At 53.6% G+C, this 25,380-nt stretch overlaps 1 protein-coding gene and 1 long non-coding RNA gene across 15 annotated transcripts in view; one reads left to right on the top strand and one right to left on the bottom strand.

The window, feature by feature from the left end:
- PRKAG2 (protein kinase AMP-activated non-catalytic subunit gamma 2) overlaps positions 1 to 25,380 on the top strand; it is a 279,884-nt gene that overhangs the window by 116,462 nt on the left and 138,042 nt on the right. The window lies entirely within an intron of this gene.
- LOC106823338 (uncharacterized) lies at positions 1,943 to 17,430 on the bottom strand. Of its 3 annotated transcripts, none has more exons than XR_011505516.1 (4): positions 16,883 to 17,430; positions 15,475 to 15,755; positions 15,020 to 15,124; positions 1,943 to 2,490 (listed from the first exon to the last, which is right to left on the bottom strand). It is a non-coding gene; the product is annotated as an uncharacterized lncRNA (long non-coding RNA). The 3 variants fall into 3 exon arrangements; XR_011505517.1 differs by lacking the exon at positions 1,943 to 2,490 and adding an exon at positions 9,080 to 9,327; XR_001396125.3 differs by lacking the exon at positions 1,943 to 2,490 and adding an exon at positions 10,862 to 11,337.

Below are 25,380 nucleotides of genomic sequence, written 5' to 3'. Positions count from 1 at the left end.
TGTGCTCACAGGAGACTCCTGGAGGTGCAGGAGGGGCTGTATGGGGGCCTTTCAGACTCTGTAACCATCAGTGGGGGAGGCGTTGGGGATTAGAGAAGAGAGTTTATGGTGCTCCTTGAGCAGCACGAACTTTAGGAATGCTCCTCCCAGCTGGAAACCGATTGCGGCCGCGCCGCCTCCAGCCTGGCCCACGCGAGGCTGTGCAGGGAGGGCTCGTCATTCCTCTGCTCTGCTTTCCTCCACGTAGCCCTCACCAGACACTGCTTGGCGGCCCCTGGACCAGGGCCCCTGGTAGACAACAGGTGGAAGGAATGGCCCCAGACGAGGGCTTCCTGGGAAAACCTTAGTTAAGCGCTCCCGGATTCATGCTCTCACTGAGGGCTCCCTGGGTCGCTCAGCAGGTCATCCCAGAGTCAGAGCGGCTCAGGGTGTGCGTTTCCTCGGACAGCTCACTCACCCGCTCCGGACCTCGGTTTCACATCTGTGCACTGGTGCCTCCAGGGTTGAGGTGGCGATTGAAGGAGACACTGCTAGCTGGGGCTGTCACTATGGATGCTCCTTCCCTTTCTGCTCCCAGCAGAAGAGATAAGGAACGTTCTAGCAATAGGCCTGAGGGATGAGACAGTCGGTGAAGTGGTGCTCGTGCCCGGAGCACTCTTGGGCTGTGAGAGATGAGGCCGCGTGTGAGAAGGGTGGTTTGGGGCCTGCTTTCCTCTGGGGAGCCCCGGTTCTGAGCAGAGACCCTTGACACTGGACAAATGATTCTGGGACAACAGGTGTCTGAAAGTGTGGAAAGACAATAGGACAAGATTGCAGAGCAGAATGAGTAGAGAAATAAAGGAGAAAGAAGATTCAAGAAAGGGGTAGATTTAAACGTGGGGACTCTGGACAATCATGGAGAAGCCACCATGGCTCGGTGGCCCAGGCTCAGGGCTGGAAGCCTGGCTGGGTCTGACGACCCCTGTGGCTCTGACCTCCAGACCTGCCCAGACAGGCCCTGGCCCAGGACATGAGCTTCGGTACCTAGGAAAGCATCCTGCGGGCTTCCCACCGCTGGACAAGACAAGAACCTGGTACAGTTAAAGATCAAGGTGAATTCTGTCCTCGGGGAATAACTTGTCTTTAATAATTTCAAAGAGAAAATATGTGAGGTCCAAATACTCGAGAACAAATCAACGGGGATGTTCCCTGAGGGCCAGGAAACTTCTTGTCCCTCTGCGCCCCTTGGCCCAGGCCCTGGCCCTTCTGACCTCCATGCATATGTCATGACAGTGGTGGTGCAGGTGTAAGCCCCCACGAGGGAGTGTGTCCCCTCCCAGCTGATCAGACCCGTGTGAGCCTGTGGAGTCCAGCGTGAATGGGGCTGGAGCCATGCAGTGCAATGTGCTCACAGATAACCCACGCCATGAGGGCAGGTGCCCGGGCTCCAGGTCCTGGGCTCCAGGGCCAAGAGCACCACCTAGAAGGAAGAGGTGGAGCATTCAAGGCAGACTCAGAAGGGAGTTTTATCAAGAACTAAAATGCTTTGCAAGCCCCACTTGGGGCTGAGAGAGGCAACACAAATCAGCTAACACTGGTGATTTCATAAATGAACAGCAGATAAGTGACGAAACTACTCGGGCTCGGCTTAGCCCCCGTCAGCCTTCCTGTGGCCTCGTAGCTGTAATCTGAATCCCTGATAGTCCCCTCCTGGAGACCTTCAGCTCTGCTGGAGAGACAAGGCAGAAACAACCAGAGAACAATACCCCTGACTCTGAATTCTGGGCTTCAGGCTCCGGGCCGCATAGACTGTCTCGGTCCTCAGCGCCCCCGAGGGGGACGCCCTTGGGAGATCGTCTCAGCGAGGATGTGCTTCGCCAAGGGCTTATGAGAAATTGTTAGTGAGAATGAAATGCGTATCTTCCTTAAAGCATTTCTGTTGGCAGATAACTTATTGTGTATACGTATTGGGAAACCTTTTAATGTCTGCCAGTACAGAGTGAAGAAAGAGAAGGGGAAGTGCCCCGAAGAGGATAGGGAGATGTATTTTAAAGTGTGGGTTTTATTCTTATTCAGGTGCAGCGAGGCCAGCAGATCTGTAGACGACTGCCATTGAGCAGAGAGTGTCCCTCACAGTTCCCCAAAAAAGGGAGCCCATACGGGGAAGCACAGGGTGGGTGAGGAGGAGGAGCGAGGGGAGGCGCCCTCCCTGTGGTTCCCATGGGAGAGGCCAGGCCAGGCGGAGACAGCGGGCTGACAGCTAGTGCGGATCATTTCAGCAGGCTCTGGGGCGTAGGGCTGTCTCTAGTTGTCGCGTACCTGGCCTGATTAGGACAGAGGAGTAGTGCTCCTGGAGTGGAACAGCCAGATAGAGGAGGTGGTTCCGTCTGGGCTCTGGATTGGCTTGTTTGCATGAAAGGCACGCTCTCTCTAAGGACTGGCTACCCCTCGGAAGGGCGGCCTCTCCCAGTCAGCGAGGCCCCAGGTGCCAGAACATCCAGAACAGAGAACCTAAGAAAATAGAGTTAATAGAAGATGTTACTCCTTAGTCCTCACTTGTCCTCCTTACCTCTAACTTCTAAGTGTTTCAACTCCGCTGAGGGTCAGTCTGCCTTCCTTGAGAGCTGAGCCTCCAGCAAGACAGTCTGGGAGGAGGGCTGGTGTCCCCACGTCCAGACGCCCTGGACTCTGGGGCCTCACACGCCCAGTGGCTCAGGCTCCTCTGAGGGTTCCTTCACTTCAGGGATGCGTTCCTCAGCCAAGATGAGACCGACCTCCTTCCATTTAAAGGACACCATCTATCCAGGCCTGAGGAGCAAGGTAAAGGGCCATCTGTACTGACAGGTTTCCTTCAGGTCCTCCATCCCACCTCCAGGGTGCAGAAAATGCCATGTGAGTGTCCGCAGACGAGCGCACAGGCGCCCTTCCCTCCCATCGTCATTAACGCTATTCCAGGAAACAGCCACATGCTGGCTCGTAGTGTGGCTAGTGGGTGGGTGACAAGAGGGTTCTGAAAACACATACCTGCCAGGGATGCATTATGGCCGCTTTTGCATGGAGTCTGAGACCCACCTCATCGTGGCCTTATTTCTGGATGAAAGTGACAGCAAGGTATGGCCAGGCCAACACAAGGGCCCATTGAGGACCTGGCATTGCCCTGTGGGCCCTCGGGAGGTGCAGGAGAGATGTTCTGACGCGAAAGGTGCTTCCTTCGAGCCAGAGCTCCACTCGCGGACCCCTCAGCCCTGCCTGTGCGCTCTGCCCTGCCTTGACCTCAGACTTGAACATCACAGACTCTTTCAGTTCCTGCTTCCTGCTCAGTCCCCAGCGTCCTCTGCGATAACGCATTCACTGAACACATCTATTAGCCTCCTACTGTGGGGTATGGGTCTGGGTGCTGGGGATACAGTGATGCACCATTTAGACATTGAGCAAATGTGCATAATAGGTAATTAAAATGTATGATAAACTATGATTGAAATATGATAAAAGTTAAAGGGTAAAATGAGATTTTGTCAGAAGACTGTGATTTCAGTGTGGAGGATGGGAGTTGGGGAAGCAGAAGCTGCTCTGGGCAAGACTGGGCCATATCAAGGGAGATCACCAACCAGTGGGGAGGGGAGAGGGGTGGAGGAGAGCAGAAGGGGGCCCAGGCAGGAGAAGCAGTGGGGCGAAGGTCTGGGGCAGGCCTGGACCTGGCACATCAGAGGTGTTGCCCAGAGCTCAGGGAAACCGCACAGGTGTCTCAGGCGATGGTCCTCGGTGGGCACCACTCAGTGCAGTGTCCCTCATGGACATTCGGGGAAATGCTATGGCCATTACTCCCGGACTGACCGCCTCTGCTCCCCACTTCCCTGCTGGAACCTGTGTGGCCTTCACCTGAGGTGGGTCCACATGCTGTTGGATCTGCCTGACCGGTGGCTGGTTTATCAGCAGCAGATGGAAAAGAGCAGTTCCATCCAGAAAAGCAGGTTTTTCTCCCAAACAACGAACAATGGAACCCTTGCAGCCTACCCTTCTGGAAGTTTCCACTGTGCAGCTTTTGGCAGGCCCTGATCCACCTCTGCATTGTTTGGGTTTGTTGAGAGTACTGAGCACCCAGATAACAGCAGCCCCTGGGGGGTTTGCTCTTCTTCCAGGCTGATACAAGAGAAGCCAGGCAGGAGGCTCCGAGAGGGACTTCTCGGGGTCACGTGGCCAGGAGGGTCCCTTCTGGCTCCACGGTTGTCTTCAGAAGATGAGCTAGATAGAATGGAGCTGGGTGTGCTTTTCTCCTTGCTTGACACCCCCACTGCCGCCCTCCTCCTCTAGCTCCACCACCCTCTGAGATGTTTTCCGCAGAATCTTTCCTGAGCTCTCCAGGACCTGCCCTGGGCTCCCTCATTTTCACAGTAAAACGATAACTCAGCACAGAGTCTGGTTAGTCTGGTTGGACTGTCTCGTTAGATTTAAGTGTGGACACTGTGCCTCATTCTCTCTGCCTGTGACAGGTCTCTGGTCATTACCCAGTTTCATGTTCCCCATTTTCCTCAATAACAGGACCCCGGTTTTCATTGTGTGGCAGTGTATATGGCTCGATAGGGCTTGTGACAATGTTATTCAGTGGGCTATAAATGGGGATGTTGTTTAGACTTATGGTAAAGCCTCTTAAAAGAGGGTAAAGTTGAATCCCCCTTGGTCCCTTTTTCCTTTCCCCTGCCTTGAATTTAGAAATGTAGATGTGATGGCTGGAGCTTAGCAGCCATCTTGGACCCTAAGGTGACTGCTGCAGATGGAAGGCACACACTGAATTTAGTAAAGAATACAGATAGGGGCCTGAATTCACATTGCGAAGCTGCCATAGGAGCTCTGGACTGCCTACCTATCAGGCATATTTTGTGTGAAGGAGAATGAACCTCTATCTTGCTTAAGCCACTGTTTTTGTTAAATGAGGACAAACTTAATCCTAACTGATACAGCCTAACATGGAACTTGATCCATACGAAGCACTTAAGAATTACTTGAGGACTGAGCAAGTGATCTGTGAGTCTCTCCTCGTTTGTAGATGTGGCCCCATCAGACTGAGGATATTGAGGCACGGGTGGGTGAGGGCTACTGAGGCTGGGATGAGGGACCTGTCTCTGAGGTCATCCTGTTCACCTTTGTCCACCTCCGTGTTCCCTAGAGCTGTGTGTCCGCTTCACTACAAGCAGACTCACTTTAAGAAAACTGATATTCTAAGTTCTAAAAAAAAGAAAAAAGACCTATGGATGCTTTATACTAATAGGTCATTTGTTTGAAATTGCTGTATCCCTTTCTGTGGGTTTTAAAATATGGCTTTAGTTTGAGAAGATTCTACCGCAGAGTGAGAGGGATGGTATTTCAGCTAAAGGCACGCAGGCAAACTTCACGCTGGCCTCTGGGCCACTGAGTCACTCTTGGAAGCAGACGGTGCAGTCTGGACTCTGTACCAACCAGGTGTTGACACATTCCTTTCTGTGATGCGTATCTGGCTGCACGTCATTGGGTAAGCCAGAAACCAGCAATGAATCTGTCTGATAAGTGCATTTCTTTGCAGGTGTGTTATGCTGGTGCTGAAAATGGTGTGAAGATGTAAGATATGGCTCCTAGCAGCCTGTGGTTTGGTTGGAGGGTGAGGAACTCCTGCCCAAAGTGAAGGCCCTGGTGACAGGCGCGGTGGGATGGTGTCTGCGCTGGCCCTCGGGGTGAGGCTGGATTGGTGGAGACATGGGGGGCAGTCAAAGAAAAGCCCAGAAAGAGAGGATGGGACGAGTTTTAGAAAACCTAGAATGCCAGGCTGAAGAGTGAGCCAAAGGAACTGGGACTCCCAGAAGGGGTGTGAGCAGGGAGGGTGTTGGGAGAGGGGCTCCGGGAAGGAGAGCTAGAGGCTTCGCCAGAGGGGAGCTGGTCCTACGCGGGCGCGGGCAGAGTCCTGCCGGGGCCTCCGCTGCAGCCTCCCTTATCGTCCCCGAGAGAGGGCCTCCGGGGTTTCTAGCCTCTCCTCTCCCTGCCCCTTGTCTGTGGGCAGCCTCGTCGCTCTGAGCCAGAGTGTCTCCTAAGCTGATGTCTCCCAGCACCTGCCATGTGTGGGCCCATGTCGCTGGCCTTGAGAGACAGATGTCAGAGGCCAGAGGCTGTGCAGCAGCCGACCAGGAGCAGGAGCGAGTCATCTGAGGAGCAGAAGAAGGCCAGTGTGGGAAGGGGCTGGGAGCTGGAACGCGGTGGGGACCTTGAGTGCTGGCCTGGGTGGTTGGGACATCACTGTGAGCTGTCAACGATGATGTCCCATGGCATGGCTTCTGAGATATTAAAGCAGGTAGAGTAGATGGTGAGGGTGGTGTTCCCTCTTTACAGACAGGGGAACTGAAGCCCAGAGAGGCCAAGAGATGTGTCAGTCACATGTGTCTAGCCCCTTTCCAGGCAGCGCTGGGCCCTTGGGGAGCCTGGACACTCTTTCCATGGCTTCCCTCTAATGAATATGCATAACTGTGCGCTGCTTCCCCTGCCCGTCTCCTGCAGTAACACGAAAGGCATTTACCGCATTCTTCATCCCACTCCAGCCGCTACCCTAGGCTGCTTGTGAGTCACAGAGGATATTGAGTCCCAAGTCCCCTCTGTCCTCCCTGCTTCTCATTCCTGGGTGACTCAGCCTGGCCACAGAGTAGCCAAAAGTGATCGAAAGGGACAACGGAAGTGGCTGAGCCTAGAGGTGACCTCTGAGCAGCTGTGGCTAGTCACCCGGAGGAGATGCCCAGATGGTACCACAGGAAGACAAATCACCATGTCCTGAGACTGGCACCTGTGGGCCGGGCCCCCCAAGGTGCACTAAGCCTGGGGGGTGATTACCCTCGCCTTCCAGAGCCCTTCCAGGGTCTCCCTGCTCAGGGATATGCTGCTACACCCGCCTCCCATCTCCAGGATCGCCCCCCACAGTGGGGCTCCCCGGGCTGGTGGTGGTCACTTGGAGTCCACCCTGTGCTGATGGCCAGGTCCAGGCGCTCCTGCCTCTGGACTTGTTGCCGCCATATGGGGCTCAGGTCCGCTCCTCCTGGGAGGTCCCGGCACACCCCCAATGGATCTGCTTCAAACTCCTCCTGGACAAACACCCTTCGGCTCCACCTTGTCGACACTTGACTAACAATGCGGTACTAACTTTTAAAACCTTGTCAATGTAAATTTTACTAAAGTAGAAGCATCCAGAAACGTGTGCAGATCATAGGCGGTGAATTTGCGCAGTTTGAACATGCTCATAGAACCGACACGCGGATCAAGGAACAGCATCCGCAGCCCCCCAGAAGCCTCCCCCACACCCCCGCAGTTCCCTCCCCCCAGGATTAGCATTGTCTGGCTTTGAACTTTATATGACAGGTCTATACAAGGTTTATTTTTTGTCCGGCTTCTTTCACTGGAACATCAGGAGATGCAGCCATGCCAGTGTTGTTACTAACATTCATTCACTTTCGTTGCTGGATCATTGCTCCGCCACCCGCATGGACCACAACTCCTCCATCCACCCACCAGCGAGTGGGCACTGGGCGGTCTCCAGGTGGGGGCTCTGACAGGGCGCTGCTGTGGTGATCTTGTCCATTTATGTGTGTTTCTGTTGGATACAGCCCAGGGCTGCTGGCGCTAGGGGAGCAGATGTGCAGCCTGGGTAGATATTGCGGCATCGGCTGTGCGCACCCTGCCTCCCCGGCGAGTCTGTAAGCGAGTGTCTTCATTTCCACGTGCTCCCTAACCTGGAGCCTTCACTGCACAACCAGCCTCCTCCTGCCCGTCGTCCAGCTCTGCACAAATGCAGGTGTTTTTCCTCACCTGGTAATTGAGGTGACGAGGCCCCCCCCAGGTTCCTCTGGGGCAGTGCCCAGCATGCCATATCCTGATCCACTTCCCCACCAGCAAGGACTCAGGCGCAGCCCGGAATAGCACACGATGAGGACAGCAGGCGGGGACCCCCGGGGGGCGGGGAGGAGCTGCGCTCTCTAAGGCAGCCTTCTTCCTGGGGCTCAGCATTTGGGGTTTGTTTCTGACTGGGAACTGTAGCAGGACCTAGTGTGTAACCACCAGCTGTCACTATAGCAACTCCTCACTTCCAGCAGCCTCACACTAAAAATAGATCACCTTCATCCCAGGATAGAAAAATCAAAGAACATCGAACGGGGGCGGGGGCAGGCCGGTCTGCTCAGCCGCAGGTCCCCAGAAGGGTTTCGAGGGGCACCAGTGTGGCTGCTAGGGGCCTTTTTAGCCACCTACCTGAAGCGGGGCGGACCAAAGTGGATGGCAAGTCTGCCTGCGAGCGTTCTCAGGCCCACAGGGACGGGCCCATCTCCCCTGCTTTTGACCTCGTGTTGTCATCTCCTTTATAGTCTGAGCCACAGAATTTAATACTGAATTATAAACAGTCATTTCATTTGGGCTTATTCAGTTTCTTAATCTTAAATCTTAATTCTTCTATGGGATCGTAAATATTTTTCAAGGTCAAATACTTAATTAGAAGGGTGGTACGTGAATTCAAAATCCTGTCATATGAAAAGGAGTTGAAAGACTTGGAAATGTTGGCGTGGACAGGGGTGAACCCAGGGAGGGGTGGGGACGTCTCCCGCGGTGTGAAGGCCTGTCGCACTGATGCAGGATTCCCTCGTTCTCTGGCATCCCCTAGGAAGACAGAACTCAGCTCCAGGGGAGGAGAAATACTCCCCCATGAAAATATATGTATTTTTAATGCCTTTTATTCCGTTTAAAAAATCTTAAAAGTAAGATAGTGCTTTGAAATGTTTGAAAGCTGGGCAAAATCTGACATGGCCAGCATCCACAAGGCCCTCTCGCGGGCCTCTAAGGAGGACAACGTGTAGAGATGGTGGCTTCGGGCAGGGGGTGCCCCGTGTGGACAGGGCCCAGCCGAAGCGGGCTCAGGGTGGGTGGCAGTCCTCCAAAGGTGGCTGTGAAGACTCACTGTGCCGCCCTGAGCACCCTGCCCCGTACACAGTAGGCCTTCAGCTGTGTTAGTGGTTATCGCCCAGGATGTTCCAGCTGAGGACGGGTTTATTTTTTTTTTTAAGTTTTGGGTTTTTTTTTTTAAGATTTTATTTTTTTCCTTTTTCTCCGCAAAGCCCCCTGGTACATAGTTGTGTATTCTTCACTGTGGGTCCTTCTAGTTGTGGCATGTGGGACGCTGCCTCAGCGTGGTTTGATGAGCAGTGCCATGTCCGCGCCCAGGATTCGAACCAACGAAACACTGGGCCGCCTGCAGCGGAGTGTGCGAACGTAACCACTGAGCCACGGGGCCAGCCCCCGAGGACGGGTTTTTACAGGTTGGATGGGAGACTTGCTGAGGTGCTCTCTGAGGTCCTGGCAGAAACAGAACGGAGATGTAGGCAAGAACAAGAAGCGAGCTGAAACGTCGGGTGGTCGGAGCCAGCGGTGCAGGATGCAGCCCTTTGTGCACGGGCAAAGGGCAGGCAGGGGCACCATGGGTCCCTGGGCTGGGACCTCCCTAAGGAGCCCCCTCTCTGCTCCACGGGACCCCTCACTGCCTGTGAGCCACACATGGCGACTCGTAGTGTGATATGCCCACTCCTTCTTTTGCATTTTTTATATTTTGGTAAAATATACACAACATAAAATTTACCATTCTAACCATTTTTAAGTGTACAGTTCAGTGGCATAAACTATTCACATGACTGGACAATCATCACCACTATCCATCTCCAGAACTCTCTTCATCTTGCAAAACTAAAACTCTGTCCCCATTAAACAACTACTCCCCATTCCTCCCCTCCCCCAGCCCCTGGCAGGACCTATTCTACTTTCTGTCTCTGACTCTGACTAGCTCGTACCTCACCTAACTGGAACCATACAGTGTTTGTCTTTTTGTGTCTAGCTTACTTCCCTTAGCATAATGTCCTCAGGGTTCATCCCTGCTGTGGCATGCATCAGAATTTCCTTCCTTTTTAAGACAGAATTCTGTTATGTGTAGATACCACATTTTGCTTATCTGTTCACCTGTCAGTGGACATGGTCATCTCTCCCTGCCTGGATCGTGAGCCCTTCGAGGCAGTAATGGGCCTCGTTCCTCTCAGCCTAGGCCTGGTTGTGGCACCCACTCCGCGTACGGTGAAATGAATGGCCCCACGGCTGCCATGCCCCTCCAGGGCTGCACCGCACGCCTGTTGGCCGAGAGGCATCATGACGCCATGGCTGTGTGTAATGGGGAGGTGCTGGGAGCCTGGAGGCCTCGTCTGAGTTATTGCTGGGGTGTCAGGCCTGTGGGGCTCTGAAGGAGCAGCCACCTGCCACGTGACGAGGACACAGTGCGCACCCCCTACCCACAGTCTGATTTCCTAAAGGTACAACTTTCCGCTCAGTCGCATGCCAGAGCTTTTAGGTCCTGGCATCACCCTCTGTCACAGCATCCCTCGCAGAGGCCTCTGTGCCTCTTCAAGCCTGTACCAATCGGCTCTTAACAGCTAAGCACAATTAGCTTATCACAGAGGGAGGCACCGGAAGTGGGTGAGGAGGAGTGACTGGGTTAGGAAATGTGCAGGGGGCTGCAACACTGGGCGTGGCCTGGGTGGTGGCCTGGGGGCACAGGGTCCTTAGAGAGGGTCCAAGAAGCCCGGGAGGCTTTCAGGGAGGGAGGCAGTGGGACTTGGAGACATGCCTGGCATTTGCTGCAGGTGAGTGAGGACCAGCCCTGCCTTTTGACTGGTCTTTTGAGTCTTCCAGGCCCAGGGGGCTATGAACAGCACAGCCGCGGGAGTCACCTCCTTCCCTGGGTCCAGTGTCTCCAGGATCAGGACAGGGCTGACTCACTGTGGAGACACTCACTCCTGGGCTTGCCAAGAGGAGGGAGAAGGGCTCTGGGGGCTAGAAAGAGCACGAATGGTGTGTTTGGTTTATTTGGCTGAAACATGGACCCAAAGGTGCCCACACTAAATGGAGACGAAAAGCCAGACGTGCCCTGGGGTGCGAGAGAGGCAGGTTCCCAAAGGCTTACGAGATTGGAACGCTAGTGTAGGTTATCAGGAGTGACCTTCTCACCCCTCCGTCGGGAGCATCCAGAGGACACACCTTTCACCACGACTGTGACAGATAATTTGTGAGGGGAGCCCAGAATCCTTGAAGAGCTCTGTGGTCGCTCTTCTCAGTAGGTCAGAAGTTAGAGCGGGAACCTCAGCCACCGAACTGGAAATCCTAAGGGTGATGGGGATAACCGGACCCCTGGATGGCAGGGCCAAGAAGCAGCACTTCGTCACCAAAGACAAGCTGGGCGTGGTGATGGCAGGGACGGCAGTCAAAGCCACAGTGAGAATGGTCTGACCGCACAGACTTACAGTGTCGGCTAGCTGATCGGTGTTCCTAGAAGTGAGAGAGATGGGAAGCCTACTGAGTTCTTACTTGATCTGCATAAGCAGAAGAGTTCTTGGTCAAGTGAACAGAAGTCTAACTCGGATCATAAAAGCAGAGTCAGTTCCCAGCCTGGGGCCAGTTTACAGACCTAGGGCCCCTCAAATGAAGGGGAGGCTGGGTCCCCATGAGGAAGGACCCGTTACAATACTGAAAGTGTGTGTTGTTACTCTTTCCCCCAGCCCTCTCCAAAGGGACCTTTCCCCACAGCCTTTACCATGGTGACTGCGTTGGGAAAAGGTAATAATTAGCCTCTTCAGAGATGACTGGACCCTGAATCTGAACTGACACTAACCCCAGAGACGCAAGGCATCGCCGTGGCCCACCCATCCCAGCAGGAACTTATGGAGGAGAAAGAGCTGACGGCTCCAGGCTCCAGCGTAGATCGCTAGCTCCCGCTCAGTGGAGGGCAAAGCCTTTCCTGTCTGGAGTCCTCGGTTTCCCGTTTCTGGAGGGGAGACCTCAGGGAGCGGCAGGGAGGGGCTGGGGTGGGGCTGACGGAGCTCAGAAGTGGGGAGCCAGTTAGAGGACTCAGAGGCATTTGGGGAAGTGGGGAAGGTCATTCAATCAGGACCTGCGGGCCTGCATCTATCTAATCAGCTTTGGGGTGTGTGAGCAGCACATCCATAATAAGAAAGTGCCGGCTGATGTGACAGCCCAGGAGCCGGATGGGTGCCGAGCTGTCGGCTGACGGGGAGGCAGAAGCGCCCGCTCTCGAGTCCCCTGCCCGCACAGACCCCCTCCAGCGTCACAGCTGCTGCCTCACTTTGTCCCCCCAGAACCCACTGGTTTCAGAATAGGGGGAGTTCTGCCTTCCCTTCTCTGCCCTCAGTGACTCTCCTTCCTTTATCAGAGCAAAGCCCTTCTTTCCACAGTGAGAGATAAGCCCCCAACAGGAGCCCTGGGGAGAGTGACTGAGAATAGATCCTTTTGCAGGAGCAGGTCTGGATGCCGAGGGGAGGAAAGGAACCCAAGGGCGCTGTGTCCTTGCATCAGGGAGGAGAAGATTGGTGGGGTGGGAGGGGCGGGGCAGGTGGAAGAGGACGGAGGAATTTTCAGACAGTCCTACAAGCACAGCTGTGCCCAGCGCCCAGCGTTGGTCTCGTAGGCCCCCAGCCACAGGTAGGGAGGAGCGCTTAGAGTTGCTCAGAGGATTCATGCCAAGGACAGTCCCAGGCCCCTTGGCTAGGATACTCAATCTTTGTGCTACGTCCACAGGGGATGTACAGTGGGAAGGAATCTAAAAGGCCCTCGGCCCAGCCTCCTGCTTCCAAGAAAGTGAAATATCGTTGCACCTGTTTTACAGATGAGGCATCTGGGGCTCAGGTTATGTGATTTGCACAATGCCAAGGAGCTGAAAATGTTGGAATTTCACAGATCAGCTTCAGTCCCTAACATAGTATTGTTTTGTTTAAATACATATGCAACTGAATAGGTAATACACGTGCATGTTAGAACATTCAAAATGTATGAAAAGGTATGTGGTAAAAAGTCAGACCTTCTTCCACCCGGGACCCCGGTCTCTCAGAGGCTACAGTTACTGCGTTTCCTTTCCGAGATAACCTACTCATGTACAAGCTTTTTAGTTTTGTGTACAGATGCAATCATATCATACATACTGTTCTACAACTTGCTTTTTAACCGCTTAGCAGTTTCTGCTGGCAGTCATTTCCTGGTAGTGTGGGAGAAGATGCCTTGATCATCTTCGTGGTTGTATAGTACTCCGTTATAGAGCCAGTCTATGAATCACTGAACCCGTCCTCTATTAATGGAGCTGTTCTCAGTCCTTTGCTAACACAAAAAAAGTTGCAACAAATATCGTTTTACACACTTTTTGTGCGTATGTGTCAATATATCTGTGATATAAACTCCTAGGAGTAAAATTGTTGGCTCAAAGAATGTTTTTCTGGTTTTTATTTTTAAGATTGGCACCTGAGCTAACATCTGTTGCCAATCTTCTTGTTTTTTTCTTCTTCTTCTCCCCAAAGCCCCCCACTACATAGTTGTATACTCTAGTTGGAGGTCCTTCTGGTTGTGCTAGGTGGGACGCTGCCTCAGCATGGCCTGACAAGCAGTGCCGTGTCCATGCCCAGGATCTGAACCAGTGAAACCCTGGGCCGCTGCAGCAGAGCACGCAAACTTAACCCCTCAGTCACAGGGCCAGCCCCTGTCTTTCTGTTTTGATAGCTGTGGCCAAATTGCCCTCCACGGAGGCTGTCCCATGTCTATTCTCACCTAAATGAGAGCTCGGGTCCCCCACATCCTGGTTTCAGAACTGCACTGTGATGCATGGCTGTGGCGCTAGCCCAGGGGCAAGGATGTGTGCCTGAGGGCGCCGCTGCCTGATCAGAACCCACCCTCACCTGGATCTGTGAGCGCCCTAGGGCCTGACAGTGGAGACGCCCCTCCCTGTCCTGGCTCAGCCCATGGCTCCTGCCTCCCGCCTCTCTGTAGCCTGTGCTCCAGGCTGCCTCCACTACTCCGCCCAGCTCTAAACCTGCTGTGTGAGCTCGGGGATCCTGGGTCATCCTAGGGGGGTCCTGCCTGAGTCACCCCCTCCTTTGGAAGTCCCTCCCCCAGGGGGGTTTTCTGGGCCCTCTCCCTGCAGCCACCGTGCCCCCCCCACCCTTTCCATTCCTTCAAGCCACCTGTAGTGCTCCTGCACAAGGGCTTACTGTCAGGAGTCCTTGTCACCAGTGTCCTTGTCTGTCTCCGCCACTAGCCTGCAAGACCCTTTGGTCTCCATGTCTTCAGCCCTGAGATCCTTGCTTGAATGAATAAATGAAAGAACCCAGGGCTCCTTCCGTTCCAGGAAATGCGTCCTGCTGTGGATTCCAAGTCATTTGTCCGCCAGCTTGGGTTCAAGAAGCTTCAGTAACTCTGGAGATTTGAATATTTCTAATCTGTTCTATGGAATGTGGCCCTGAGCCAACAAGATCCTATCTTCCCTCTGGTTAGATCTTTCATCTCAGTGCACCCTGTGAGACCTGGAGCCACCTGGCCTCGCCCTGGCCTCCCCTCCACATGTCCACACCAGCCTGATGCTCCCAATCTCCTCTTTTGCACTCCTTTCAAGAAATACATGTAACTTGAGATATAACTCACATCCCATACAGTTCACTCAGTTAAAGCGTACAATTCCGTGGTTTTTAGTATCTGCACAGTTATGAATCCATCATCACCATCAATTTCAGAATATTTTCATCCCCACTGAAGAAACCCTGTACCCTTTAGCCATCACCCCCCGTTTCCTCCCACCATCCCCCACTCTCGCAGCCCCTGGCAACCAGTGCTCACTTCTGTCTCCGTGAATTTGCCTATTCTGGACATTTCATGTAAATGGAACCCTTGGATATGTGGCCTCTGTGATGGGCTTCTTTCACTCAGTGTCATGTTTTTAAACTTTTCAGTCTTTCCCCAAGCAGCCAAGAAATCGGGAACCCTCAAAGTTTGGGGATAACCCACTAGTGTCCCTGAACTTGGCTCCACAGGAGGAGGGTACCAGGGGAAGCCAGACTTCTATAAGATAGCCAAGTGACAAGGGAGACCTCTCTGCTCTCTTGGCCCTGTCAGATCTGAAGATAGGTGTTAAAATAGGTATTAAATACAAAATAGTATTAGGCATTACACCTACCTGTAGGAGCTGTTCCAGCAGGATTTTGCAACATAGGTAATATTAACATGCAGGAAACAGCAGCCAGCTCTCTCACTAAGGGCTCCAGCCAGTGCTTGAGGAATTCTGCGAGGGTGACAGGTGGGAAGGAGTAGTCAAGGAAGGTTGCAAGGAGGAGGTGGCCCTTGAGCTGGGCCTTGAAAGGGCAGCAGGGCTTGGACCGGCAGATGAGGGGGAAGAATTCTAGGTCTGGGCTAGAGCGTGGTGTTTGCACAGGGTCACCATGGGGACCAGGGGTACATGAGTCACAGTGGAATGGTCAGGACAGACAACATCCACGAAAGCAATTTGAAAGCAAACTCAATAGTCTGTAAATGCATGACGGGGCACTGGCCTGTGGTTGTGAATACGCAAAGGCAAAACATACGTCCCTTTCAGACAAACTAAATTTATGCTCGGATCTTAGAGACGCCCACCTTGCTGCTCCCCAGCCCCTAGGGCAGAACATTCTTGATGTCCCCATATGGTTCCAAGTGCGTGCCCCTGCTATCACAGGTCCAGCAGCCAAGGGGACCTGGAGCGTGCAGCACAGTGGTGGCACCACTCCTGCGGGAGCTGGCAGTTACTCTGGGTCCTGGACGAGAGGGAGTGCTCACGGGAGCCAGGTCTGAGGTCACTCAGCCACAGGGCCTGCCGGCTACTGCATCATTCTGCTGGCCTCTGGTCCCGGTCCTGTCGTGGGTTTTGAGCCTCAGTCCTAAATGGAAAGCAGTTCCAGAAAGACGGATGAGACAGTGTCGGAAATAGGAAGGGGGCATTTTCGAGCATGGAGAGGGGAGAGGGCCCCATCAGACAGATGCGGGCTCTGCAGGACGCGGGACTGATGGGATGTGAGCAGCACAGGGCTCTGGCGCCTATGTCCACGGTGGGCGATGCTGAGGAAGGAGAGAAAGGGGGAAGCGCAGGCTCGGGACGGGGACTGGGACTGGGCTGAGCTGAGGGGTCAAGGGACTGGCAAGGGCCTGTCCTGTGGGCACACAGGGACATGCACCTCCCTCGGCTGCTGCCCCGGGCCTGAACAGTTGCAAGGACCTGGGAGTCATCCTGGTGCTCGTGGAGCTGTCTGTTCTCCACACAATTCACGTGTCCACTGTGGTATGTTTCCAGTTGTGTCTCCTGAATGAATGGATCCTGTGCTTGGACAGTAAAAACCAGATACCACTTCTCTTACTCTGGGAAACAGAGCCAGAAACCGAGACTCAGGGCTGAGGGGCGGGGGTGCTTTTAATTATTTGGAAGGTGACCCTGGCTAGCAGGGAGGGTGTGGGAAGAGGGAGGGGCCCCATGGGTGCATTACTGTGGTTATGGGGTAGGTCCAGGCTGGTAGAGGATCACCCCAGGGTGTTAATGCCGCTGTGCTTCAGGGCCAGGCTGAGCTGGGGGCTGAATGGACACCTGTGGCTTCAGGGAAGCCCCTGTCCGCATGGGGGAGTGTCCACCACAGCTGCCTGGGAATCAGAGGTGGCCCGGGGGATGAGCCCTGGGTCCACAAGCCCCTGCCTCACCACGTCAGGTTGCCTCAGGAAAGACAGGGTTGGAGACTAGCTCTGTCCCCTTCTGCCCATCTCTGTCCCCCTCTGCCTCCCTCCATCCCTCTTTTTCCCCCTCTACCCACCCTGCTCATCTCTAGCCTTCTCTGTCCCCTTCTGCCCATCTCTATCCCCTTTTATCCCCCTCTTTCCCCCTCTGTCCCCCTCTGCCCAACTCTATCCCCTTGTCCCCCTCTGCCCTCCTGTGCCCGTTTCTGTCCCCCTCTGTCTCCCTCTGCCCATGTCTGTTCCCCCTCTGTCCCCCTCTGGACTTGGACTCCCGGCCCCTTCTTACCAGTGTGCATCTTCTAGAGCTTGACGGTGCCTTGTTTTCAAAACAGACGACTCTGAGTGCTAGTCTTCAGAGTGTCAAGGTCTGTTCTATCTATTTTAAGAAAATTGTTTTCCACAAATAGCAGTAAGAACACAGTTTGTGTCACACACACAAAGCTTCAGTTGCCTGCAGACCAGACTCCTCAGCTAATGGCCTCGGCTCACCCTGACAGGCCACGATGTTGTTGTATTAGATAGCATCTCCTCTGTAGGGTGCTTGGGATCTGCGAGCAACAGAAAGTCTAACTCGAACTGGCTTGAACAATAATAATATTTGTCTCGGGACAGGAAGTCCAGGGAGGGGCTGTGTTCTTTCTCTGAATGTCCGTTTCGTCTTCTGCTACCTTTCCTGGTGGTCACAGGTGGCTGCCAGCAGCTAGAGCAGTTTCTGTGTCCATGTCCTGGGAGAAGAGGAAGAAGAAAGAACACCCCCCACCCTGGAATGGAGGCGCCCCGCCTCAGCAGCGCTCACCCAGGGCCAGGGTCAGTGGCCAGGCCTGTCTCAACTCCCAGGTTGTCAGCAAAGCCGGCTGACCTAGGGCCAGAGCTTGGGCGGAGCGGGGCTGGGCCGGGAGTATCCCCTAAGTGCCCCAGGCAGAGCCAGTCCAGACAGCAGGGAGGAGTCCGGGGTAAGGCACAGACTGAAGGTATGACCTCTCCAGTAGTCCCCCCCAGGACGTGCCAGCTGTCTCACAGGCAAGGTGGGCAAGGGAGCCAGTGAAGTGCAGAGACTGAGGCAGGCCTCTGTCCAGTTCCTTGGTGAGGACAAACAGGGCCCCAGGCCCAAGTGGGTTCTGCTCAGCAAGACAGGAGTGATAGTGTTGGGAATGAGCCTGCGTCCTGTTGGCAGAGGGAGCAGGAGCAGGCGGGGGTGGGGGCGCCTCCGGGCTGGATGCAGGCCTGACACCTGGGGGCAGAGTGGCCGGGGAGAGCCTCAGATGGCAGCATGGTTCTGAGAATGTTCCCACCGGGTAGATGGGGCCTTGCTCCTTCAGGTGCCATGTCCTGCAGGAATAGGCCTCCACACGCGCCCACGCACTCAGTTGTGGGCGGGAGCAACCCGGGGCTGGAGGGGCATGGCCTCTGTGTGAAGAGGGAGCGAGTGGGGGCGGCTGTGGTGCAGGCCGGTGCACGCTCGCCGCTGCAGGAGGTCTGAGCAGTGCATTTTCGTGACCCCCATAGTCCTTACATCCCTCCTGCCCAAGGCGGTAACTTGTTCAAGCAATTGCGCCAGGAGTGAGCACAGCAGGTGAATGCAGCGACCCCCCCGCCATGGGCCAGGGGGCTGCGGAGGCCTCCTCATGCTGTGGGACTTTGCTGTCTGGCACTTAACACGACGTCTGTTGCTTAGTTTTCATAAGGTATGTCTTGTCTCTGAGCAACCTGTGGGAGGGAGAGACATTTCATGTTTCTCCTTCAATGCTTCCATTTCCCTGAGCTCGCTTAATAGGGCCTTAATGAATATTGGTCAAGGGATCGATAAGTGAGCACAGAGAGAGTAGAAATCCGCTGTGGATGAGAAACCACGCAGTCACACGGCAGGCTCGGAGCTCCGGAAGACTGAGACGGGCAGCCCTTTCCGACCCAAAAGGCTGCTGCTGAAAAGAGAGAGGATGCGAGCTCTCAAATAGCACGGCGAGGCGGGCCAGGCCTGCTTTCAGATGTGGCCAGCGAGACCTAGAGAATCCATCAGGAAATTCAGAGGAGTCAGCTTTGGACTCCGTGGAAAGGGGAGGCATCCACGGCCTGGCATCAGTTAGAGTCTTAGCCACAGGCCCAGAAATTAGTTTTAGCTGGTTTGAATAGAAAGAAAAAAAATGTATCAAGTAGCTCACAGAATCCCCAGGGTGCAAAGAACCAGGCTGGGTATTCCCGAGAAGTGCCCAAAGTCACTTCCAGAGCAGGGACAGTGGACTCCCACACAGCGCTGGACACAGAGGCTGCCACCCACTGCCAGGCTATGGGCACACCAAGGGACCTCTGCTGCTGCTGTGGACCGAACTGTGTCCCTCCACTCGCCCCAAATTCTTACGTTAAAGCCCCAACCCTCCATGGGACTGTGTTTGGAGATAGAGCTTTTAGGAGGTAATTAAGGTTAAATGAGGTCATAAGGGTGGGGACCTAATCCAGTAGGATTGGTGGCCTTATAAAAAGAGGAGGAGACGAGATTTCTTTCTCCACCATATGAAGACAGAGGGAGAAGGCAGCCATCTGTAAGCCAGGAGGAGAGAGCTCACCAGAACTTGACCACACTGGGAACTTGATCTTGGACTTCCACCCTCGAGAACTGTGGGAAGATAAATTTCTGTAGTTTAAGCGCCTCCGTCCGTGGTATTTTGTTGGTAGCCCGAGCACCTTCAGACAGGCCCGGTGTCTGGAAACAGGGGTCCTGCTGTGCACCTGCTTCTCTGCAGCAGGTGTGGGGTCTGCTCAGGACCTCTGTGGTCAGTCCAGGTCTCCTAGTGACCTGCAGCCTCCTTCCTTCTGCTGTTTCCCCACATTCTTGTGGGCCAAGTCGCTGCTGCTCTTGCTTACTGTCAACACCCATTTCCCTAAACGGTTCTAGAAGCTAAAGGTGGCCAACTGCCCCATCCCCCAGGTCAGTGTATCCTCATCTGCCCCGGAGATGTTCCGATCTCTTAGTCAGCTGCTTGCCTCAGGCCTACATGTTTTCTGCTCTGGGTTTTAGAAACTTTTCCTTAGAGAAATTCAGACCACTAACTGGTAGAATTTCATTAATCCCTCTGCTTTGCGAAATGAATTTCTGCGGAGGCCCATTATAAGCTTGATTATGTCTAAGCCCCAGTTTCCACATCGACGTGATGGGGAAACATGTCCCCCATCTGCCTTTGTAAGCGGTTATTATGCAGCAATTCTGTGCAAGGCTGGGTTGAGCTCCGTGCTGAGGAACAAGGTTTGTGACTGCTGGGCTCTGGCGTTCGCGCCCTGAGCTGGTGAGACCAGGACTAGGGGATTCAGTTCCCATCTGGACAGGTGGGCTTGCTCTGCCCAGCCCTGCCCCTTTAATGACTGCCCAGGGTGACACGCACCAGAGGAAAGTCTCTATCCATTCCCTTGGCAAGCTCCCTTCATGTCTGCCAGTGAGAGCTTCCACACTCATCCTCCTCTGGTCTCTGCGTGTTCTTAAAAAGGGATGAGGGAACCTCACATTTAGAGCCGTATCTGACCCCTGAGGGCTAATAGCAAGATGTGAACTCCCTGGCTTGTATGTTGTTTGTTTTTCTACTGGTCACTGGCCCTAAGCGGAAATGCACACAGCTCTACCTAACACCACAAAATGGCAGGGCTCCCTCTGGAAGCCCTTATAACATGTCCATCTTGGGGTACATTTTCCTTAGGCCTTGGAAACCAAACCTAAGTGAAGCAGGTCAATGAGAGCATTGGGTGTTTCATGAGCATTTGCTGTGTGTTGGGCACTTCTCTTATGCTGTCTTGTCTGTCCCTCAGTAGCCTTGTAATATCTGTATCCGGATGGAGACATGGGCTGAGAAAGTACAAGAAATGTGTTCAAGTTGCCCAGCTGGTAAATGGCAGAGTGGGGACCCACTCCCAGGGCTCTCCCCTAGCAGTCGATCCCACACTTCACTGTCCATGATAATCCTTTGGGGGAATTTTGGGAAAAGTGCAGATTCTTGGACTTTACCCCCCAAATTGTAATATACTTGGTCTGAGATGGGGTCCATGAATTTGCATTTTTAACAAGACTTTTAAGTGACACAGACATTAGTATGACAACACTTACACACTGTCTTCATGAGTTGATGGTCGCTGAAGCTGGGTGATGGCAAAATGGAGGTTTATGATTCTGTTCTACTTTTATATGTGTTTAAAATTTTCCATACTAAAAAGTAAGATCACAGTACTGCGTTACACACATGCAAGAGACCTGGCACTGTGTACTTGAAAAAGCTGCAGATTCATAGCCGGGCTTGCAGTCAGGGGTGTGTCCTATAAGACCAGAATTAAAGAACAGAGTCTGCCTGCTGCGTGTGGGGCGATCAGAGCAAAAGATGACAAAGTCTGCAGTTCCCCCGCTCCCAGAAGACAGTTTAGGGCATTTAGGTTTGCAAACTAGCATGTCTGATTTCTAAGATGTCAGGCTCAGAATTCTGTCTTCACTGATCCCCTTACCTTCTGGGATTTTTGCCCTTGTGTCTTCCTTCTCCATGTTCTACACGTTCTGTTATCCTGCCTCGACTTGATTATCGAGCCCAAGAAAGGAGAAATTGGAAACTGCTTCAGCTCTAAAGGAAGATCCATCCACCAGGCTGAAGAGTGTTTGCAGAGGGAATCAAGACAACACCCACACAACCAGAGGCGCTCACAACTAGAACATACAACTATATACTAGGGGGCCTTTGGGGAGAAGAAGAAGAAAAGAAGATTAGCAACAGATGTTAGCTCAGGTGCCAATCTTTAAAAAAAAAAAATGCTCTTAAAATGATGACACCCAAACCAGCTTGCACCCCTCCGCTCCGTGGCATGGCCCCTTTCTCTGAGTGCACAAGGATGCCCCATAAATATAATTTGCTTTGGGTGCTGGGAGTCTGCTGAAAATATCCTGTACCCAAATGAGTGATGGAAAATGCAAATACAAATGGAATGAATTTGCATGAGTAGAGCATTTTTCTCCTTGGAGTTATCAAGCTGTGCATACGTCTCCATAAAAGAAAAGATCGAGGTAGGAGAGATTGTCACGTCTTCCCTCAGCAAACATGCCGGCACCTCAGTGTGTGGTTGACACTAGTGTCTGTTACCCAGCGTTCACCCCCTTTTGTGGTGATAGGAGCCTAGTTTTGCCCAGGCTCCCCTTGTGCAGCTGGCAGCCCTGGGAACTGTCCCCTTAGTTAGGCCAGTGGACACCTCCTACCCCCAGCGCTAGGGTTGGTTCTGGGGGTGTCAGCTCGTTAGATCCAAGGGCAGTTTGTTTGTTTCATTAATAGGGGTTGGGGACTTTCTCTCTCTCAGTGGACCAGATCGAGGGACCTTGCAGGGCCATCCCCATGGCAGCCATTTGCAGCCTTGTGAGGCCTGAGAATAGGATCAGTTCCAGGGAGAGAGGGGAGATCCCTCTGTGGCTGCCTCCTTTGACTCCCAGAGCCAGCGGCATGGGGGGCCCAGGCTCAGGCACGCAGGCCCCTTCTTGTTCATTCACCGCAGGGCTGGCAGAGCAGTGGGGACACACGGGGCAGGGCGAGGACACGTGAGGGTGGGGGATGCGCTGAGCAGCCTGGTGACATTGCACCACGTGACAGGCAGGCTGCGGGAAGAAGGCCGAGTCCCGGGTGGCCAGTCACACCCTGACACTGGATCTTCTCAGCTGCTCGTCACCTGAGAGGCAGCCCAGCTGCTGGGTGGGGGTGAGCGTCACACCAGGAGGCAGCACCAGGAAGTCTCAAGGCTGCTACCAGCTCTGGGTCCCCTCAGGGAAGGTGGGCTCCTGGGGCGACTGCACCAAACACAGCCAGTGGCGCTCCTCCAGCGCTCAGCCTGTGTCACATATTCCCTGGGCCACCACTGGGCTGTGGCGAGGAAGAATCCTCGGGTCTGAGGGTTTCTAGATTGTGGGAGAGACCCCACAGGCCGGCCAGGGCTCTCGTGAAAACTGCATCTGATGTTATAATCTCTCAGTCACCCTGATAAGTAGTCTTCTGTTTCCGTTCAAACATTTCTAGTGCTGGGTAGCTTGTTCACTTACTCTTTCGTTCAACAAAGATTTGTTAACTGTCTGCAGGTTGCCCTTGCTGTGCTCAGTTTCATCATATATAAAATCTACCTCATCGGTTTTGAGGATTAAGTGAATAGACTTAGAGTGTTTAAATACGTTAACCCATTGAATATCAACTAAAATGTTTTCTGAAGTGAATATACCATAGTGCTCAGTAATTATTCCTATTACTATTGCTCCTGTCACTAGTACTGTCACTGTCACTAGTACTCCTGTCACTTTTACTCCTGTCACTGTCACTCCTGTCACTGTCACTTGTACTCCTGTCACTTTTACTCCTGTCACTGTCACTCCTGTCACTGTCACTTGTACTCCTGTCACTTTTACTCCTGTCACTGTCACTTGTACTCCTCTTGCTATCACTAGTACTCCTGTCACTTTTACTCCTGTCACTGTCACTAGTACTCCTGTCACTGTCACTTGTACTCCTGTTGCTATCACTAGTACTCTTGTCACTGTTACTCCTCCTTCTGTCACTGTTACCCCCACGCCTCTTACCTCACTGCTGTGCGTCTCACTGTCAGTGCTCTCCGCCCAGCACCGGTCGGGCTCTGCTGGCACAGAGGTATGGAAAACAAAGCTCCTGGCCTCGTGGAGCTCATGCTGGTGGGAGGAGGCCCAGTGGATTCACTGTTGTTATGTATCCACTTGTGTATTAAGTCGGGCAGCAGCCAGTGGAATGAGGAGAACAAAGCAGGAGTGTGGGAGAGGGTGGTGGGTCTGGGAGAGTCTGGCCAGAGCCGGGGAGGGTGAGGAGAGCTGGGGAAGAGAGGGCAGCAGGTGCAGAGGCCCAGGTGGACGCCCGGCTGTCACAGTCAGGGCCCGCTGGGCCTGGTGAGGGTGACGGCGGTGGGAAGGGAGTGTCGACAGGCGCCAGGGCGGGATCAGTGGGGCCCGGGGGCCCTGGTACCTTGAGATTTCTTCTAATTGTGATGGGGCTGCCTGTTTCAGGGCTTCAAGAGAGAGAGGGGCCGGGAACCAGCTCTTCTTTCATTGGCGGGTGCAGCCTCTGTGTGCAGGGAATAGAGGGTAGCTGAGCTGTGCGTAGGGGGTCACGGGAGGCTATTGTGTGAGGGGGACAGTGGGGACAGGCCTAGCAGTGGAGGGGATGGAGTGCGGATATGAGCCTGGGGTGTAAGGGCAAGGCGCAGGCAGCTAGAAGGGGCTGAGACGGAATCAGTCTGGGCAGAGCTGGGGTGGGAAAGTCTAGGACCCAGAGGTGGGTTTAGAGTCTGCGTCTGAGACACCTCCTGAAAGTCCGCCTGCCTTTGTCGTATCTCCACGTGCACAGCTGAGCCTGGGCTCCGCGGAGAGGCACAGAAGTGGTCCCTTCCACTTCAGTGGCTGCTGTAACTGGGAAATTGATGTGAAAACGTCTTTATCATCTCTACTCTCTGCTCTTGGTTCATCCTTCTAGACTCTCGACTGCTCTTTAGGGCTCCAATGTTAATGCTTTTCCTCCTGAAAGCCCTTCTGAAAAGTGAAGTGGTCATCAAGTCCCCAGCACTCCATGTCACGTGTCCTGGTCCCCCGCGCCCAGAATTGAGTGTAGCTTGCCTGCTGGGCTCCAGTCAGAGCGGTCAAGTGCTGTTGCCAGCTCTCCTGTTGGGTGCTCGGTTTAATGGGCACAGCCCAAGGCTCCACTGGCCATCCGACCACCAGCGCGCTGTAGCTTGTTTGGAACTTGAATTATCTGCATCGCTCAGGACTTTCCGTGGATGTAGTTCTGAGCTGTCACCATCCTGTACTTGGCCAGTTGCATTTTTATACTCAGTTTCTCTATCAAATTTGCCGTGCTGTCCAGACATTTCACTATTCTTCTAGTCATTGCCAGCATTACCTGGGTGACACTGGTGTGAAAAGAGGACAACGTATTCAGTGTGAACAGGCTTTTCTCACGGACGCAGCATCGGCCAAAGCTAACTCTGTGCTGAGATGGTGCTAGCTGCTGCTCGAGGTAACACCAGGGGCACCATGAACCCCTGGCCCAGGCTGTTCACCTCGCTGACTCGGGACCTTAAAATCCAGCACTACGAATTCACTCCTTTGTTAAAGGAGAGGGTCACAGAATTAAAACAACTTTTATGCCCCTTAGAAGATATTTATATTCTCCATTTTCTATTTCCTCCACTTTTCTCCATGGCAAAAAGGCCTCAGGTTGGCATAGGAGGACAGAGAGGCAATGGGATGCCTCATTGAACAGTTTTTGCTGAGGCAAAACCTGACGCCAGTGGTTACTACAACTCTGAGTTCATTAATTAGGCCTCTCTGAGCCTGGTAAAAAAAAAAAAAAGTCACAATAATATTCATTATACTTTTCCTTTACAATACTTAACAGTAACTGGCTACATGGAAAGTAAGGGGGAAAACTATGTGAGCCTTGGAGCCAGACAGTCCTGGGTTCAAGTGCGGCTCAGCCAAGTGACCTTGGGCAGTATCAGGTAACTCCATCTCTCCCTACTTTGGTTTCCCCACCTTACAACAAAGGCATCGCCATGCCCTGTGACAAGTGGTGGCTAGAGTCACATATGAGGGTGCGTTTACGGTGCCTTGCCGCTGCCAGTGCTCTGGACATTGTCCCTACGTGTCCTTACCCCACCGTCTTGGGGTTGGGTAAGAGTTTTCTGGCTAAATATCGACCGTGTTCAATGTCAGCCTTCTGGACCAGTGCCGCCTTTACTTCCTGCTTCGTGTTGGTCCCTGGCGGCCCC

The sequence above is a fragment of the Equus asinus genome, chromosome 1, assembly GCF_041296235.1.
Source record: "Equus asinus isolate D_3611 breed Donkey chromosome 1, EquAss-T2T_v2, whole genome shotgun sequence".
Classification (NCBI taxonomy): Eukaryota; Metazoa; Chordata; class Mammalia; order Perissodactyla; family Equidae; genus Equus; species Equus asinus.
This window is presented reverse-complemented; position numbering and strand designations above follow the sequence as displayed.